Below are 6,609 nucleotides of genomic sequence, written 5' to 3'. Positions count from 1 at the left end.
TTTCTCTCCCTATCTCTCTCTATTCTCTCTCTCTCTCTCTCTCTCTCTCTCTCTCTCTCTCTCTCTCTCTCTCTCTCTCTCTCATCTATCGAGATCTTAAGGAACTAGCTCATGTGATTGTGGAGACTGGCAGGTCTGGACTCTGTAGGGCAGCCCAGAAGGCTGGAAACTCAGGCGGGAGTTGATGCCGCAGTCTTGGGGCAGGAAGACATCACCTATATGCTTTGCTGGGCACCCAGAGGCCTCCGGGGTGTCTGGAATAGGCCATGTCTCTGAGCTCTGGGACGTTTTCTGCCCAAAGCCAACCATCGTCTGGGCTAATCTCCCCCCGTGTCTCCCGGCAGCACCCACCAGCCTATTTGTCCAGTGGGAACTGTAAACTATCTCCTCGAGGGACAGGCCGTGTCTTATTTCCGGGTCTGCTGCATTAACACAGTGCCTGGTGCATAGACGGTGATTGAGAAATATGAAAAGAATCAATGAATTTCCACCTGGAACCCAACCCTGTGTCACATGTATCCTTCATCATCCCAACCTCCTTCTCCCGCCCTGGACCTACCGGACACTCCAGCCGCCCACAAATCGCCGCAGAGCAGAGGCGCACGCCCGCCGTGGGGTTTGGAATGAAGCAGGCCTGGGGCTGAATTGCGGTTTTGATGTATACAGGCAACCTGTTCAAAAATAGGTTTTGATTGATTGATTGATTGACTCATTCATTCGTTCCTTCATTCCTTTTTTTTTTCTTCACATGCCATTCAATTTTCATCAGGTACATCGAGTACCTATGTAAGCTAGGCTCAGGTGCTCGATTCACACTACAGAGACGAGGCTACGATCCCTCATCGGGGTCACCATCTGGGCCCCATCGGGGTCACCGTAGGGGGATTCACCCAGAAAATAACAGAATAATATATCTTGAGGATAATGATAGGAGAGAGAAGTATGGGGTATTGAAGGAGCATGGGGAGGGACACCTGGCCCAGCTGGACGGAGGGGACAGCTGAGCTGAGCCTGAACAGTGTGTAAAAGTCATCCAAGTGGAGAGCAGAGAGAGGGCTGGCCGGGAGAAGGCAAGCCAGGACAAGGGCCTGGTCTGTCTGGGACAGCCAGCGCAGCCTGGAGCCCGGCGAAGGGAAGAGGAGAGATTTCTCAACAGAGCGGTTAGTCGACACTCCTGCTGGGAAATATTTCTCCTCCCCAGCTTCTCAGCATCCGGGCCACCAACTCGTCTGGTTCTCGACATAAAGAATTCACCTTGCGCCAGGCTAACATGAGGCCTCCCTCCCCATCTCCGGCTGCTCGCCCTGGCTTGGCATATGTCCCCTTCAAGGAGCTTGAGCCAGGAGGAAGAAGGACAGAGGGGACAACATCAGCAAGCAGATGCCAGGTTTTCTCCATCCATAGAAATCCGCGCCCATCAAATGCAGGCTGAGGTGTCCTGCCTTGCTGTTCCCGTCTGTAAAGTGGGAGTAGACGATTCCATTTCAATTAAATGAGGGCTCCTCAGCCCTTTTATCCCCCGAACCTGGCACAGAACCGACCCAGAGTAGCCGCTAAAGCATATTCGTTGAATAAATGAAAGGATTGGGCAAGCCAGGGGTTAAACACGTGACTACGAGTGGGGGGAATGTTCCAGATGCAAAGCGGCTTCATGCGGCCTGCTCCCTTCGGCATCGCTGAGGTTTCGTGCTTACCGAGGCTTTTGCCGGTTTCTCCTATGGGACAGGGACTGTGTTTTATGGGCCCCAAGCAGGTGCCTGGAAGAGCCGATGAACATTTACTGAAGGCCCATCGTGAGCCAGCCGCGGTCTGAGCCCTTCCTAACATTACAGAAGGATTTGATTTCATGGACCAACATCTCCTTGTGCGAGTCAATTAATTTGAACCCTGTGCTGTCGGTTCTGTGCTCGTAGAAGCCTGAGTGGTGTCTGCACAAAGGTAAGGCCACGTCCCTTGGAGCCCGTGAATGGGATTTTGTTGGAAGGTAAGGATTGGGGAATTTGGAAAATTACATTTGTAGATGTTAATGAAGTTAAGGGTCTTGAGATGCGCTTATCCTGGGTTGGTTCTAAAATTATTGGCAAGTATCCGCCAACACATGCCAATCATCAGCCAACTTTGATTGAGATCAATCGGGCCCTCTGGTTGGGGGCTTCCTCTGTGTAAGCAGATACCAGATCATTCTGTCACAGTGATTTTCCCCGAATCAGTACAAAAATCAATCAGGACTTATCTCCCCTGGCCGAGGGGAGGGGCGAGGTATGGGAAGGAAGGGCTGCGTCATTAGCTTCATCCTCGTTGGCTGCATGAAATAAGCCCGAAGGTGGAAATCCTTCGGGGAGCTTGGGGAAAGCGAAGCAGCAGCTGGTCTTCGTTTTCCTTCCCCCTTCCTGCGCCCCTTGGTAGGACCACAGAGAATCATCCAGAAAAGATAAGGCCGGACGCGGGCAGGGGCGTCATCCTGGATGGATTCTGCTTTTGTCGGAGTCACCCGTTCCCGCTCCTCAAGGTCCTTCCTGCCAGGGCCTCCCCATCATCTCTGAGCCCTTCTCGCCAACATTTAAACCTTCGTTTTCCCGTCTAATCCATCAACATCACAGCCGCGCTCCTTCCTCCACGTGACAAGAGGGACGTCCAGTGCAGGGACAGCATCTGGGACTCGGTCTCTAACGCGGGCTTTTATCCTGTCCTGCTGTGCGATCTTGGAGAACTTTATATCCCTGGCCCTCAGTTTCCCTGTCTGCAAAACGGGAAGAAAGTAATACCTACTTCAACTAGATCACAGATGTAAATGTGACAGGTACGTATACTGCCTCGCTGTGCAATTATGTTTAATCTAGAAACACAATATTAATACAAATAGACACACGAAATCATCCTACTGAATTCCAGACCACCCTTATGGGGTTCCTTCCCTGGACCTGTAGTAATCACCACGTATTGAGTGCTGACTGTGTCAGGTGCCACGTCAAGCTCTTTACATGTCCCCTTACTCTGCCCATCACAACGGCTCACTCAAGTGCAGACTCTCGCTATGCCCATTTGGCAGATGAGGAAACTGAGGCTCATATAGGCAAGTGTCTTGCCCAAGGGCACATAGTAAGTGGAAGGTCTGTCTCTTAGCTCTCATGTGGCCCAATCTCCGCGTGAGGACTCTGTTCCCAGGGCTCCTTCACTGCACTTGGTGTGGGGAGTGGGGCCCAGGACCCCTGTGGTCCCCTTAGAGCACTGATTCTGAGGAACAGGAACAAGCTCTTTTGTCTTTACGTCCCAAGCTCTCCGTGCTGGCTGGTGCAGGGTGCCAGTCACTAGGGACCTCAGAGAAGAGGACTCCGTGAGTGAATAAATAACTGAAGAGTGGAGGATTTTTAAAAACTATCTTGTGCTTTAACAAAGTGAGAACTTTGTTAGACAAAGTTCTTTGTGTCAGACAAAGGAGATCCGAGTTAGCACCCCCTTCTACCCTTGTTTGCCGGGGACCCTGTGCGTGTCAGTGGTTTCTTTTGTAAAATGGGGAGAATAACGAACTCTCTGCCTTGGCGTGGAGACGGGGCTAAGGAGTCATCGAAGAACGATGCAGCTTGAACGCAGCTGATAGCGGCTGGTCCTGTTCACGCCACATCCCCAGCAGAGCCCGGCACGCAGCAGGCGTAGTGGCTATGTGCTGTATGAGTAAAGGACTCAGAGCTCTTCTGAGCTGTTTCAAAGCTGTTAAGAGCTGCACACTCAATACACTGGCGGGACCTCGGTGGGGCTGAATTGTCTTGCTTTGGAGCGGGGCTCTCCCCTCTCCTGGAGGGACCAGCTGAAAACAGGATGGTTGTGTAGAGATGGTGCTTTAATGAGTCTGGTGCTCATACCTTCACCCGCTGCTGCCTAGAAAGGGTTAAACCTTGGGCCGCATGCCTGGGTGTTCTCCAGCCCTGCCTTGCCCCATTACCCTGCCTCCAGCTGAGATCAGGCCATTAGTTTACTCATAAACAGGTGGCACACTCCACCTGAGCAGCTAGAGATAAAGGCCGTTTTCAAGCTCCAGCACTAAGCGCTGCTCTCGGTGACTCAGCCCACCCGCCACTTTGCCCCCTGCAGTCTGGAGGTCACCTCAGGCAGCTGCTCCTTCCTTCGGAAACCCCTGTGTTTGCGTTAAGACTCTGGGGGCCTGGAATGGCCACACAGACAAAAAGGGATTCCACCGGCAGGCTTCCAGAATCCAAGGAGGCTTAGCCCAGGAGGCCACTGGTCAAGTCCAGCCACACTCGCTAAATCAGGGCAGTCTGGAGACCCCTCATTCCAGAACTGAGGCTGGGGAGGTTTCAGTCGCTTCTTATTTTTAGTCCCATCTGATCTCAGCTCTTTGGCCTTCTTCCCAGGTCATTCTTCCCCACCAGACAGACATTAGGAATAACCATGGGACATCAGAGATGTCCCTTGACAATCTTGATTATGAACAGTTTAACTTGCCACACTAGGCTGTGACCCATGAGCCACATCTGGCCCACCACCTGTTTTTGTATGGCCCACGGACTAACGGTTTTTACATTCTTAGATAATTGGAAAAAAACCAGAAGACTATTTTGTGATCTGTGAAAATTATATGAACGTCAACTTTCAGCGTTTATAAATAAAGTTTTATTGGAACAAGACACACTGATTTTTTTACCTACTGTCTATGGTGGCTTTTTCCACAGAGCTGAGTAGTTGCTGGTGTTTCACAGCCTGGCACTGCTGCTTGGTGAGTTACAAATCACGGGGAAGACGCTTTCAAACGTGAACTACATAAAATCCATTAGATCGGCATTCACAGATGAGCATTAGCAGCCGATTTGGATGATGGGGCCACTGACTCTGGATCTGCATGAAATGAAATGTGATCCCCCCAAGAATCCCTTCATCTCGTTAGTTGAACCGCATTACAAAAAATAGGACTTAATTACAATTATTATATTTTTTCACCAACAAAGATTTTATAGAATTTTTTGCTCTCGTCCTCTCCTAATTTCCTAAATTTTGCCTCTTGGCCGCGAAGCCTAAAATGTTCGCTATCCTGGTCCTTTAAAGAAAAAGTTTGCTATTTTTGACTTAGACCGTTAGACTGTGCTAGAAATGTCGTTATTTCAGTCTCTCTACTCCACGCCCTGGGTTGTCCCATCCAAACAGGGCCTGAGAATGCTTTACAGACCATAGGCACATGTGGGTTTAAGTGTTCTCACTGCTCTTAGCGGGGCATGAAATGGAAAGGGAAGACTGTCGAAACGCTTCCCACGCCTCAGCCTCCAGGCCGGCTGTCTTCTCCCTTCTGGCAGGTCCAATACCCCCCCTTAACAGCTCAGGGATGCCCCTCGGACTCCCCACAGAAGGAATCGAATTAATCCTGGTCACTGGATGGGTCAGCTCATATCAAACCAGTGGAAAATTCTATAAATATTTATCCAACATCGTGCTAGCAGCTAGATCACTGGGGATCTTATTCTAGGTTAATTGCAACGGCCAGGACTAGGGTGGCTCAGGGGCCCGGGTTCTGCTGGGAGTGGGGACGCTAGCGTGGCGTTTAGCTCGTGCTCCGCCACTCCCCTCCGTGGACCTCCCTGCCTTGCGCCATCTCTCGTCTGCATCTCCAGCCCTGAAGGAGACGAGGCCCGAGTTGGGCTGCCTCCAGGCCGAAGGTTTGTTTTGAACCAGCTACGCTGGCAGTGAGGTCCGTCTGCAGGGACAGTGCCGAGTGTTGCCAATGTCCTGCTTCCTCCCAGGCAGTAAAACCCAGTCCTCGAGATTTTCCCATCCCCAGTCTTGAACAAAATGTCTCTTGACACCCCCCCACCTTCCATCTTCCTCACCCCTCAACCACAGGCCCCCGGGGAGTTCTGGAGCAGACCCATCTCCCATAGCCCCGGGCTCGGCCAAGACCAATTTCTTCATCCAGGATCAATTATTTTTTTCTTCTTCTTACCTTAAAGAACAATAATGAATCACAGTGTCAGCTCCACAGCCCTTTCTATTATTCCCTCCGTCTGCCTTGGGACTTCCTCCTCGGTTGTGTAATTTGGCCTTTACGATATCCTTTCCATGCTAACAAAAATGAAGCACTTGGGTGGGGTGAGAGAGGACGCCTGGCCTCCCGGGCCGGGAACTCGCTTTTGACTCCTGCTCCTCTCTCATCCCCACGTTTCTTGTGGCTTCAGCCACCAAGTCCTACTGTCCTTTTCTCTTCGAATGTCATACATTTTCCATGTACATTCTGCTCTGAGGCCTACTCCCCCCTCCCCCTCCCCCTGACACATACACACTTAACTTGGAAATTTAGACGCTCTAACTCAAGGTTGGGGTTGTGGAGGGAGGTGGTTTGAGGGTGAGAACGTAAAGCAGTGGTTTGGAGACCTCTTCGCATGAGTTCCCGTCTACCATCCTTTGGCTCCAGTCTCGCCTCCTCCAGGCAGCCTTCCTGGGTTCTCTCCAACACACAGGAAGCCCTCTTCTCAGACCCTTTATGCTGCTGGGGACCATGTCTTCAACGCAATGCCAAACTGCTAGAGGCTCATGAATGCGATGCCACCCACGGTGGCGTGCACAGAATGGTCCTCTTCCCTGCATCCCTTCCTCTTTCTCCCTCTT

This window comes from Pteropus alecto, unplaced genomic scaffold, assembly GCF_000325575.1.
Source record: "Pteropus alecto unplaced genomic scaffold, ASM32557v1 scaffold40, whole genome shotgun sequence".
NCBI classification, from domain to species: Eukaryota; Metazoa; Chordata; class Mammalia; order Chiroptera; family Pteropodidae; genus Pteropus; species Pteropus alecto.
The sequence above is the reverse complement of the archived record's forward strand: the minus strand, read 5'-3'. Positions refer to the sequence as shown.